Source organism: Mustela nigripes, chromosome 18 (genome assembly GCF_022355385.1).
Source record: "Mustela nigripes isolate SB6536 chromosome 18, MUSNIG.SB6536, whole genome shotgun sequence".
NCBI lineage: Eukaryota > Metazoa > Chordata > Mammalia > Carnivora > Mustelidae > Mustela > Mustela nigripes.
In genome coordinates, this window is record NC_081574.1 from 18,737,198 (window position 1) to 18,750,896 (window position 13,699).

Sequence of the window (13,699 nt, forward strand, 5' to 3'; positions counted from 1 at the left end):
GCCTGACAGAAGACGTCCTGAGGCACAAAGGAGCCTCCGGAAATACCAGCCTCCTGCCTTCAGTTTAATTTTCGAATTCACTTTGTCCCTCACACTGTGAACCAGGTCTCCAGCTAAGAGAAGAAAAATGCCTGTGTCTGTGGAGGCACTGGGGAATTCTTCCAAGTCTTATCCCACTCAATGGCTCTCCAAAACTTCTCGTCTGGAAAGCCACTTACTCTTAAAATCTGAGGATTCCAAATAGCTTTTTTTTTTTTTTTTTGTGGGTTATCATAATAGAACTGAATACTGAGAAATTTTAAAAATATTTAAGAGTGAGTGACCATCATAATGCGTGACACGTTAATACAGATTATGACAAATAACTATTTTCCAAAACAGAAAACGTTTACTGAGAAGAGCGATGGCATTTACGTTTTACAAACCTCTTCCTGTCTGGCTTAATAGAAAACAGCTGGGTTCTCATGTCTCTTCTGCCTCTACATCCTAACTGTTGTAGTACCTTGTTTTGGTAGAAGTTTATGAAGAAAAATCAGCCTCTGTGTGAGGGAGGAGTATTTTAATAGGTTCTAAAGATAAAGTGTGCATATTCTTTGATACTACACCCAAACTCAGTAAGTGCTAGCTTCTTTTAAGTTAATTTTAATGTGGAATCGGGAACCTTATCAGTGAACTTTTAAAATTCTCTTCCATGAGGGGCACCTGGGTGGCTCAGTGGTTAAGCCTCTGCCTTCGGCTCAGGTCATGGTCTCAGCGTCCTGGGATCGAGCCCCGCATCGGGCTCTCTGCTCAGCGGGGAGCCTGCTTACCCCTCTCTCTCTGCCTGCCTCTCTGCCTACTTGTCATCTCTGTCTGTCAAATAAATAAAAATCTTTAAAAAATAAATAAATAAATAAATAAAATTCTCTTCCATGAAACCCATTGATCTGTTTTGCACTTGGAATGGGTCTTTTACCCACGCATGCTTTTGTGACATTCGGAAAATATTGGTTCACTAACTTACATAGATCTTCCGAATTTTGACACATTTTATTACACATATCCCCCCAAATCACATTACTATATCGTCAGCAGTCTCGTCAGAATAATGTCTATAAGGAAGTTGTCAAGCTCACAGAGATGGACCCAAGTTTTCCATAGTTCTAATCATTGGCAACTGATATTGTCAGTTGTTTCACTTGAGGGGACAAGCTTATTTTAATCATTTTGAGAAAATATCCTTCAAATATCCAAGTCTAAACAACCATATTTTGGCTTTCACTCTTTAAAATTTTAAAGAATAATGGTGTTCCAGGGGGCATAAAAGGCTAGTTCAGCTCACAATTCAATTACTAAGTGTTCTTCCTCAAGAAAACCAACCCTTCATTATTCAGTGGAAATGCTTGATGTGTATTTCCCAGTTTATCACAGAGAATATTCAATGCGCATGTACTCAGAGGTCAAGATTTACAAAATTAATAATTTTTACTGATTTTCCAGGGACATTCTTTTTTTTTTTTTTTTTTTTTTAAGTAATCTCTACACCCAACATGGGGCTGGAACTCACAACCCCAAAATAAAGAGTCGCACATTCCACCGATGGAGCCAGCCAGGTACCCCTATCAAGGACATTCTTAAGTGAAACTGCAATCTGTTTTACTGTGAGTATGTGGTGACAATTTGGTGCCACATGCCACATGCCACATGCCAAGGAGGCAGCAGTTTCGCTCTCTGTTGCTTTTGCATCATCAGTAGAAATGTCACCACAGTGAAAAAATCAACACCTTAATATTAATATGAAACTAATTTTTACCTTACAAACTCCCTGAAAGAGTCTCAGAGACCCTTTAGTGCCCTTTTTTCCTCAGGTCTCCAACCCCTGCGACCTCTGACTACTCTTTACTTCCCTATTGCAGCACTCAATAGAATGGGGGTGTCTCTGAGTCTGTAAAGTAAAAACTATTTTCATACATTAACATTAGAATGCTTTACTTCGCCATGTTCTTGATGTATACTTGACTCCCCTATTTTTAACAATAATTACTTGGCATACTGATTACATGCCAGACACTATTTAACATAATAATACAGGAGTCAACCAGACAAACAAGTCCTTGCTCTCACCACTCATATTCTAGAATAGACAATAAACTTGTAAATAAATGAACACGCAAGACAGAAGTCCTATAACAATTAAAAATAGACCGATGTGACCAAAGATGAGCCTGTAGTGAGATGGCTCCAAAATGAGGGGTGTCAGGTTTGTGCCTGGGTATGAATAATGGTGAATCATGAGTAGAAATTAGGATGGGTCAAGTTTCCAGTAGACTGGCTAGGGTAGAATTGGAATTCTACCGGGACAAGGAATTTGGGATAAGGAAGAGGAAAGAAGGCTTGGTTCCTTGTGTTTAAAAGGAGCGTCATCTTACCCCTTCTGGAGCGGGTGGTACCTCACCGGCCTTCCAGGGGAAGTAGCAAGGCATGATGGGAATGTCTGCGGGAAAGCAGCTGGGGTCTGGCACGAGAAACCACTCTGCCCTGCGAGGGCTGCTACAGCATCACTGGTGTCACTAGACCCTGCTTGTTCTGCCTCGAGGCTGGTGGGAGAGGGGGGCAAAGATGGAACTGGATTTATTTGTAATTTGAAGGCCTTGTTGCCCTGGTTGCAATACCCAGCCCACACAGTCATCCCAAGGCCGGCCGTCACCGCTGCTTCAGAGCATTACAGAGCCGCCTCTAGCGCACATTCACACCTTTCCTCTACACCAGTAGTCACGTAAGCCAGCTCTCTAGAGCGAAAACAGAAGTAAAAACAAAGAAATCACACAAAACTCAGAAGAATGGCCTATCACGAAAAGCACTTTGCCATGGAGGAAATAATTACACCATTTGCTTGAGAGAGTTCTAAGGACTCAGTTCTTGCCCTGTTTTCCTCTTCCCTTTGCCCTGGCAAGAGGTCCCTGCCATTCCTGCTGGAGGCATGTGTCCTCTGCATCCCCAGGGCACATTTCTGGTGTTTTCTTCTGAGAACCCCTCATATTATTCCGGGGGGTGGGGGGGGCACCATCTAGTCTTTCCTTGGATTCAACCCACCCCTCCTCCTCCCCCTGTGAGCTGGCTCCTTTGCATTAATGCCCCTTCCCCCATGCCTCCTGGAAGGGCCACCATTTTGTTTTCTTTCACATGTTTCCCATAAGTAGGAATTATTATAATCCCAACAGAAGTATATTTTACCTCCTTCATGAGTCCTTGCAGCCACTTCATGTTTTTCAAGAAGAGACATATTGGACAGGCTGTCAGTGTCTATGCAGAACACTGCACTTTACACCACCCGTAGACGTTGGACATAAAATGTGAAACATATCTGCACTCTAGAAGTGCCCATGCATGGCCGTCCACTCAATCTCCTCTCTCCATTAAATCATAGCATATTCCCCTTTCTTAGAATAGCATAACATTCTGGGGGAGGTGACAGGGACTACTGCTTATCACTATACAGCTACAGCCCAAGCTTTTACAGATCATTGACACTTTTATTGTAAAGGTGTTAGAAAATGTGGTTCACTCTACTCCACAGAGGCAGCGGGGTGGGAGGGGCAGCCATGTACAGAGTGGAAGGGTGGTTTTTGCTCTAATCTCTATTCCAAGAGCATCAGTACTTCCGCTGTAACCACCCTTCCCCAATCATGTAACTTCTTGCATGGCCCCTTTTGGGGTTGGCTCTAAAGGGCTTACAGCCCAACGTATACACCACATTTAGCAACTCTCCAGGGGCTTATCACAAGTGTCTCAGGAATGAGATACATGAAAGACTTTGTCTTATGTTTCCCGGCTTCAGTGTCCTTCCGTCCTGATGACCACATCTTCTTCATCACTGTTGCTCTGTCTTCTTTTTGAACTTCGATGTGTGTCTTGGCTAGACTTTGTCTCCCCAAAATAGATCCCCATAAATACTTTAACAAGTTGGTCCTGCATTTTTATCACACTTAAAAGTCACATGAATCACAGCAAGCCTTCCCTTGGGGCCCTGGGGAACACACTAGGGAACAACACGTTTGAACAAGGAAAGGGCGAGTCAGGCATAGGGAGCCAGGAGGCTCACACACTGCCTCCCCCAGTTCCATCCAGCAGCAAGCACCCTACGTAATGATGAGTAACGCACTTTGAGTGTCTGTTAACCGGATTAGTTGGGGGTAGGTGGTAGTTATCGGGGTGGGTGGAGGCTGAGGGTGGCAAAAGCTAGCAGGAAATCCTAAAGAAGACAGGAAAGCTGAGGAATGACTGTCTAGTTTTCTTTTGCTCATTCTTCTGACCGTCCAGTACTTTACAGTAAATTCACACACAGTCCAGTGAAGCAGGAAGGCCAGGGTGCATTCTGATCGGTCACTTTATCCCTATTCATCTGGGATTCACAGTTTATAGCCAGCTTCTATCCTTAACTCCAGCTCTTTGGTTTCTGCAAGCATCTGCTCACCTCTTAGTTTCTTCAAATGTTCTTTCCGTCTCCTTGAGTTGGCTCCATCCCTTGCTCTGAGTGTTTCCTTGTGCCCTTTGAGAACCCTGTTGAACCACTGGCTGTCACCATCGGACTGACTCAGTGGCAGGAAGGCGAGGAGAGAAGACAATAATCAGAAAGATCTGATCAGGGGGCACGTGGGTGGCTCATTCAGTTAAGCATCTGACCTTGGTTTCGGCTCAGGTCATGATCTCCAGGTCACGATGTCAGGGTTGTGAGATCGAGCTCCATGTAGGGCTCTGCACTCAGCCAGGAGCCTGCTTGAGATTCTGTCCCTCTTCCCCTCCCTCGCTCGGGGACACACACACACACACACTCTCTCTCTCTCTCATAAAAAAAGTCTTTTAAAAAAAGATCTGATCAGTGCTTGCTTCGGCAGCACATATACTAAAAAAAAGATCTGATCAGAAACAAGCTTTTTAGTGAATACATTGAAAGCTGTATTTGTATTCCAAATATTAATTGTTCAAATATTTTCTGCCAACTTTGCCATTTCACTTTTCCCATATAAATAAACTCATGGAGAAGAGACATAAAAGGAACTGAAGTCATAACTAATATAATTTGTACTATGTAATATCAGCTCATTTGTTTTGAGATGATAACGTATCCTATTTTGTAACTCCCACCTAAGGCCTCCCTGGAAGGTAGTAAACATTGATAATGATAGATAAAAACTGAGATTTCACATTTTAGTTCTTTTTCTTTGTCTCTCCGCAGCCAAGCAACAGAGAATTCACACAGCTCTCCTGAGAACACCAGATTTGCATGTATAGTGTGTACTAAAGCAAGCACGTGCTGGCAGTTGCTGTCAAGGAAGTAGAAATTTTCCTCAGCTTAATTCCCAGGATACAGAGTCTGAGCATGTGGCAGGAACACAGCACGCGTATTTGACAAACCCATGGCGCTCCCACTGGCACAGTGGCAGACGGATGGCTTCCGCAGTCAGCTGCCCGCATCGGGTGAGGCTATTTCCTTCAGAAGAGCAATACTGTACCTTCAAAGGCATCTTGATGGATTTGATTTGGCTTTTTGCTTGTGGCACTTTAAAATGGTCACCCAGGGGCACCTGGGTGGCTCAGTGGGTTAAGCCTCTGCCTTCGGTTCAGGTCATGATCCCAGGATCCTGGGATCAAGCCCCATGTCGGGCTCTCTGCTCAGCAGGGAGCCTGCTTCCTCCTCTCTCCCTCTCTGCCTGCCTCTCTGCCTACTTGTGACCTCTGTCAAATAAATAAATAAAATCTTTTAAAAAAATAAATAAATAAAAATAAAATAAAATGGTCACTCCAAAAGCCGAATGTGTGAAGACAATCACTTATTCCCCAATGATGTCAGGACTTACATGGCTGTGGAGAGACCAACAACTCTGCTGTATTATCTGGTTAAGTGGCCATCGAAGCAGAGTCCGGGTACCTGAAAGCCAGGTGTTGATCACCTGTCTGTCTCCCACTTTCCCCATCCCATATGTATCACTCAGGGTTCTGCTGAGAAGCAGAACCAACAAGATGTTTCTAGAGAAAGGGATTTATTTTCAGCTCATGCAATTTGAGGGAGTTGACAAGTTCAAAATCTGCAGGGCAGGCTGGCCGGCTGGGCGACTGGAGATTCCAAGAACTGATTCTGTAATCTGGAGGCAGAATTCCTTCCTCTTTGGGTGAGGGGGGGTCCCAGTCTTTTCTCTTAAGGCCTTCAACTCATTAATGATGGAGCACATCTGCTTTACTCAAAGTCTGCTCATTTAAATATTAATCATATCTAGGGGTGCCTGGGTTGCTCAGTCAGTTAAGTGTCTGACTCTTGATTTCCACTCAGGTCATGATCTCAGGGTTGTGAGCCGAGCCCTAAGTTGGACTCTGAATTGGGCATGGAGCCTGCTTGAGATTCTCTCTTACCCTTCCCACTCCATCTCTCCCTCGATAAATAAATAAGTAAATAAACAAATAAATGTTAATCATGTCCCCAAAAAATCTTCTCAGCAAACAGAGGCTAATGTATGATCAAACAAGTGGATCTCACACTCCAGCCAAGATGACTCCATAAAATTAACCATCGGCACACAGTAAGGCCTCCATGAATTGACTTGATTAGATATGTATCCCCAGACAAAACACACCCTGACCCACTATTTGCTCAGCTGAACAATGCAGGGATTGGACTTCATTCCCCCCATTCTGGTAGGCCAACAGCAAAAATGTAAGTCTTGAGACTATGAAGAACCTGTGACCTCTGGTCTCTTCAGGTAACACCTTCCTCCACCATGGAGGCTGCCCCCAGTCCCAGTAGCAATAATATAAATACTGTATGGTGGTCCCACCCGCCCTTATCCTCAGGGGATACATTCCAGAACTTTAGTGAACCTGAACCCTACATATACTATACATACACACTTATGATAGAGCTTAATTTATAAATTAGGCACAGTGAGAAATTAACGATAACTAATAAATAAGAAAACAGAACAATTATAATGATACACCATAATAAAAGTTATGTGAATGTAGCTTCTCTCTCTCTCGAAATCTCCTATTGTACTGCACTGGCCCTTCTTCTTGTGATGGTGGGACGTCACTTCCCCTACGTGACGAGGGGAAGTACGGTGGGGGATGTAGGAGCTGTGACCTAGTGTGGGCTACTGCTGAACTCCAGACGACACATCAGAAGGAGGATCTTGGCTTCTGGGCCATGGCTGACAGCATGTAACTGAAATTGCAGAAAGCAAAATCGAAGATACGGGACTACTGTACAAAGCTCTATAATCCATGAGCTGTCTTCCTGCTATCCTGGTTTCCTAAGGCCTAACCACACCCAGGGACAGGACTCAAGCAGCTTGGGATGTCCAAATCACCAGCTCTCCATAGAAGAAGGGCTCCTCCTCTAACGGTGAATAGCCTGCATAAGAATTTAGAACCCAGAAGTGAAGGAAATGCCTCTGAAATTGCTGGGACCTCAAGGAGAGCCTTCTAGAAAAATAGGCACTAGTTCCAGCCATGACTTCTGGTCTCTTTGTTGTTGTTTTTTTTTCTTTTAACCAGTCCAGGAAGGAAATAATGTCCAGTGTCTTTGGAAGATGATTGGAAGAGGGTCACTGAGGAGGAATGAGGTTCAAACCACGGTCAATACATAGACCCTAAAGCCATGCCTGGTCCATAACACTCAATGATGTCCATGGAATGGACCATTTATTGTATCATTTTAGCCTTTCTCCATCTCTCTCTGTTTCCCTGAATCCTCGCCCAAAGGTAGCATCCACAGTAATGATTCCCTTGGCGTCATTCAAGCCCGAAGCTTGAAGCAGACAGAACCAATGCATAGGGGACCCTACACACCATGGTGGTTTCTCAGCTCTGAATCCATATATCAAACATGATGGGTGTTTCTTTCAGCCAATGCTTCACAAGGAGCAAAAAGGCAAACATTTCAGTTCAGTTCAGATAACACATAGATCTATTTCTGTTTTCCGTCTGATTCCATGCATATGAGGACTTTGACACAAGGTAGGCAATTTGATTCAGAAATGTGTTGTTTCATTTAGATTTTTGTTTGTTCGTTTTGTTTTCTGAACTTGCAGCTTACCGACTGGGCCAAGTAACTAAATCACGAATCTGGCATTTCAGGCATCTAGATCACATCTTTTGAAAGTTGTTTACGTATGTGGAGTTTATCTGAAACAACTGTACAGTCAAGGATAAGTCCTTGGACTTGGAGCCAGTAGAACGGGGCTCTTACAGAACCCAAGATGTCATGTAATTTATTTCTGCCAACGTAGACGAGATAGGGAGAGCCAATGGTTCATTTTCCATGAGGCTTTGTGGGGTACTGAATCTTGACGAGGGTAGCATGGACGTAGGTCTGGAACCTTAGAGAACCGTGCCGTGTTCAATCAGCCTCGGGGAACACAGGCCTCCAAGCCGGATGATCTGAAGAGTTAGAGTCATTGTCCTTTGTAGCTCAGTCCTCCTGTTCTACCAAAAGGATAGAACTCTCAAGTGAACTAGATAATCACTTCTTAAGTGATATTAGGAAGTGGTATCATTTCCTAAGAAGCAAACAAATTGACACGTGGAGAGAGGATAAAAGGATGAAGGGCCCTTAACTGGTTGTGGAGAGGAAGATTTTTTCCAGAAGGTAATACATAGGCTGAGAACTCGAGTCAGGAGCAGCCGGCTGTGTGAAGCTGATCTTCCAGACATAGTGATGGGTGAGAGAGAGGACAGTGGGACCGAGGGAGATGGGAAATCATGTCGACCCCCACTGCGTCTGCCTTGTGCGCCCGGCCTGCTGGTGCTACCATTCACAAAGAAGGCAGAAAGCAGGGAGAAGGAGAGGCAGGGGGGGGAATCAAAAGTTAGGTTGTGGGGGCGCCTGGGTGGCTCAGTGGGTTAAGCCTCTGCCTTTGGCTCAGGTCATGATCTCAGGGTCCTGGGATCGAGCCCTGCATCGGGCTCTCTGCTCAGTGGGGAGCCTGCTTCCCCCTCTCTCTCTGCCTGCCTCTCTGTCAACTTGTGATCTCTCTCTCTGTCAAATAAATAAAATCTTAAAAAAAAAAAAAAAAGTTAGGTTGTGGACACGTCATGTTTGTGATGACCGTGAGAATTCCAAGGGGAGATGCAGAGTAGGTGTGTAGGAGCTAGGGTCCTGGCAGAAAACCAGGGCAAGGGGAAGAAAGCTTAATGAAAGACTCTAATAAAGGTGTGGGCAGAGTTTAGGGAAAGCAAAGAGATGGGACAGTGCCCTGAAGCTTGAACAGTGGGGGGCCATGACCTTGCCTAGGCCTGAGGAAGCAAAGGAAAAGGGGCAATAACTGGTTGAGAGACAGGACTGGGGAGCTAGAGGCAGATGTAGAGGGCTTCTGAAGCATCTGTGGCCTTCAGTAGAGAGAGAGAAGGCCAGTCTGAGGTGAACCACAAAGAGGGAGTGGGGGTAATAAACTACAGACCTCACTATCCTCCTACCTTTCAATCTCCTGCTGGAAAGTTCTGTTGGCTAAGTCCAGCTGGAAGTCAGAGAGTCTGCTGATGTAGTTGACAAAGGTCAAAGTGCCAGGGCAGAGAGGAGGGTCACCAGGAGTACAGAGTGGATCTGGAAGGGCAAACAGAAAACATGCACATCACAAGGCAGTTGGATACACAAGTCTGGAGCTCTAACAGATGTATGGGGTAGTTAGCAATACCTGGTACAGGGCACCTGGGTGGCTCAGTGGGTTAAAGCCTCTGCTTTCAGCTCAGGTCATGATCGCAGGGTCCTGGGATCGAGTTCCGCATCGGGCTCTCTGCTCAGCAGGGAGCCTGCTTCCCCCCTCTCTCTGCCTGCCTCTCTGCCTACTCATGATCTCTGTCTGTCAAATAAATAAAATCTTAAAAAAAAAAAAAAAAAGAAAAGAAAAGAAAAAGAAAAAAGAAATACCTGGTACATAGGCTGGAATTAAAATCATAGCAACAGATGAGGTCGTGCAAGGAGAGCAAATGAGGAGCAGGGACTGAGCCCTGCAGGACTCCGACCTTAGAGCTTAGCTGGAGAATAAAGAGGACTTTGCAAAAGAGACTGAATAGGAGAGGCAAGCAAACCGGAGACGGGTGCAATAGGAAGAAAGGGTCAGCTGAGCCTCTTGAGTCAAATGCTCGTGGGAAGCTGAGGAGCAGGAATGTGCCTCTTGGATATGGCAAATTATTCCACAAGGATGCCAAGCACTGTGCTTGTGGGTGTTGCCCAGAGCGTAAGTCCTGGGTTTTGAGGACATCCCAACCTAGATGAGGAACCAGGCCCACTGCAGGGTGACGGATCTGATAGAACTAGGAGCAAATGCCTTTGGAAGCAGAGGGCACTGGGAAAACTTTCCTAAGGACAACAGTTATATAGGGTATGTCCATAAATTCTTCAGAATAAAGAATTCCAGTATTGGAAAAATCTTGCGTTTTAAAGAAGAGAAAAATGAAACTCAGGAAAACCACTTGTTACTCCTTGACTCAGCAGCCCATTGGGAGGATGCTGACAATCTAAATATTTTCTTAATTTCAGAGCTTCTTGATTAAATCTTCAAAGGACAGACCTATGACCTAAAACTTTATTAGAATCAAGGTGCTATTTGGGCGCCTGGGTGGCTCAGTGGGTTAAGCCTCTGCCTTCGGCTCAGGTCGTGATCTCAGGGTCCTGGGATGGAGCCCCGCATCGGGCTCTCTGCTCAGCGGGGAGCCTGCTTCCCCCTCCCCCTCTGTCTTCCTCTTTGCCTACTTGTGACTTCTCTCTATGGCAAATAAATAAATAAATAAAATATTTTTAAAAAATGGCTAGCATGATCAATTAATTTTATGTGATAGGTATTTTATCACAATTAAAATTTTTAAATTAAAATGCTTACAACTTTGTTTTACATCATTTAATATCAAGTGAACATCCTTCTCAAGAAATCAAGAAAATATTTTTCTTGAAAAATCAAGAACTATTTTTTGTATTGTTTTTTCAGTGGCTATACAAAAGCCTATTTTTTATTACACACCTTATTTAATCAAATTACTATTTTTTGAAATTTGGTTTTCTACAAAGCTAAAACATCATAAGAAAACTGCAAGGGGGGGGTCACTGAAGCTACATCTTTACCATATGTATAATTATTTTCTTAGAATAAAATTTCAGGATCAAAAGACAGCAGAGCTTGTCATGTGTGAGGGAGGCAGGAAATATAATATGAATGTTGAAATATTAAAACCAATCAGCAGAGATTGAAGTGGGAGTGTGATACAAATTAAGTGCTAGACAAAATATTTCTAGTTGAGGAAAGGAAGTGTTATTTATCCGTTCGCTTACTCCATATAGAAATTATACTGAGACTCTGCTGTGCACCATTGTTTTAGACACTGTGGTTTCAAATTGTCTTAGACATTCTCTTATCCCTCAGGGAACCCAAAAGCCAGGCAAGAGAGAAGTCAGTCAACAATTTCAAGGCAGCTTAGGACAGGAAGAAATGGAGATAAGCCCCAGGTCCCATGGGAGCAGCAGAGGAAATTCACCAACGGGGCAGGCTTCTTAAAGGATGTGGCTGTATGTCAGTGAACTGAGTGTGGACAGAAGAGTTGGAGTTACTTACACTCAGAAAGGGGATAACTAAATGGGGTGGCCCACCTCGCAGAGGGCCCACCTCCGAGACACCCCTCCCCAATGATGCCTACTTCCTATTATTCACAATCCTGTGTAGCCTTCTCTCCTGATGGATCAGGGCTGTTCTGAGTGACCAAGAGAGAACGGTAGAGATAACACTGTCTGAACTCAGAGGCTAGATTATAAAAAGCATTGCAGCTTCTTTCTTGCTCTCTTGGATTACTTGTCCTGCCGGAAGCCAGGTCTTGGGCCAGGAGGATATTCAAGCAAAAGGCATGAAGAACCGAGGCCTCCCCAAGAGCCAGTGCTACCTTATCAGCCACGTGAACAAGCCTTCTCACACATGGATCACCCGCCAGGCAGCACCCCCCACCCCACCCCCTCGCCAGCCTCCCCTCTCCCACCCTATGCACCACCCCCTCCCCCGCCGCAACCCGAGACCTCAGCCCTGGCTAGCATCGTGACTTCGGCCTCTTGAGGGAGCCCAAGAGAGAACCAAGAGACATACTAAGCTATTAGCTATTACTGTTTTTGTAATCCACTAAAAAGTCTTGGGGTCCTAAAAAAAAAGTCCCAACAAAGTTCTAGAGAAAGCACGGAGCAAGGGACGGGAGAGTAAGTAACATGTGAGCAGAGAACCCGGAGCTGGTGGGAGTGGACAAGTGGCAGGGGCATCATGCCTCCATGTGTCCGGTCCATGGGCTGGGGGCGGAGATGGGAAATGGTTGAGGTCGGAGAGGAGAAGGTTTTGAGGAGGGCACGCTAAAGTTCCTTAAATTGAACAGGTAAGCTGATGATTTTTGAACCGTCCCCAGAAAAGCCCAAGGGCTTGACACCTGCCAGCCAGCCCACCTGATGCTGGGGGGGGGGGTGGCAAGGGCCAGCCCCCGCCTTGCCCCATCCCTGTTCCAAACGCACTGTGCTTCTGATTAGTCCTTCCTTTGAAGGCTATGTTCTGTGGCCAGAATTTTGAAAACCATCTCTGCTGGCGACAGAAGCGGCAGCCGTAGAGAATCAATCACGGTCTGAGTCCATCATCTCCCCTCCCCACACAGGAGAGCGGGCAAGGCCCTGAGTGCCGCCTGCAAAAAACCGTGCAGGTTTTCTGGATCAGCTTCAGTAGCAACGCGAAATGGAAACCAACCCTGGGCTTCGGGGAGGGCTCAAACCTTATCAAGGCGCGGCGGAGCGCAGCGCGACAGCAGCGCGGCCCTTCCCGAGATAACGAGTCACGCTTCCCCGCGGCACACCTGTGCCGAGCTCGGGTTGCAATCTCGGCTTCCCCAGAGAAGAGGCAACCACCGAAGGCCACACCCATACTCAGGGCCAGAGGTGGCGTCCGCAGTGCATTGTTTCAAGTCTTACGCCACCAGATAAAAATAGTGGGACCGCAGGGGTATCCGAGGCCAGGGCACAGAACCAGGGCGGAGGGGTGCGGGTCAAGAGAAGAGGCGCAGGGAGGGGTGCGGCAGGTAAAGGGAAGGGCGGCATCCCAGCCTGTCGGTTTGGGCCAAATCTGTTTCCTTCCGCGCAAAACAAGAGAAACTCGTGCTCCCGGAGCCCCCTGCTATCTCCCGTGCTGTGACACTTCTCGAAATGTCTAACACGTCCAAAGGTGTCAAATTCGCATTTTCGGTCAATGTCCAGAAAGACGCAACTCCGGTAAGGAGAGGAGGAGCTTCCCTTCTCTGTTTCATGCCTACCTCCTGCGGCGCTGACCTTTGCGAGGCGCGCGCTACGTGGCGCAGAGCGAGCCGGTCCGCGGGCGGCTACGTGACTGCCCGCTCGCCGCGCCCCTCGCCGCCCCGCCGGCGCCCCCGTCCGCCCGCACGGCCGCCGGGCGATCGGGGGGGGGTGGGCGGGGCCTCGGGGGCGGGGCGGGGCCTCGCCTCCCGCGCCCTCCGCGCTCCGCGGAGCTGGGGAAGCGGCAGCTGCAGACTCGCGCACAGCCAGGTGTGGGATTCCGTCGCGTTTCTGCGACCGGGACGCGCAAGGTCACCGGCGGTCTGAGCCTTGCTTCCTCATTATTAGACTAGGCACTGGCGAGACTCTGAGGCCCGTCCAGATCTAGGGTCTGAGGCGGTGGTGTCCTGAATGTTGCTTTTCTAGGAT

The 13,699-nt window shown here is 46.5% G+C and overlaps 1 long non-coding RNA gene across 1 annotated transcript; it reads right to left on the minus strand.

The window, feature by feature from the left end:
• Positions 1 to 3,449: 3,449 nt before the first annotated feature.
• Positions 3,450 to 13,384, minus strand: LOC132006617 (uncharacterized). Its single transcript, XR_009401159.1, has 3 exons — positions 13,291 to 13,384; positions 9,448 to 9,574; positions 3,450 to 4,568 (listed from the first exon to the last, which is right to left on the minus strand). It is a non-coding gene; the product is annotated as an uncharacterized LOC132006617 (long non-coding RNA).
• Between the last annotated feature and the right edge of the window lie 315 nt (positions 13,385 to 13,699).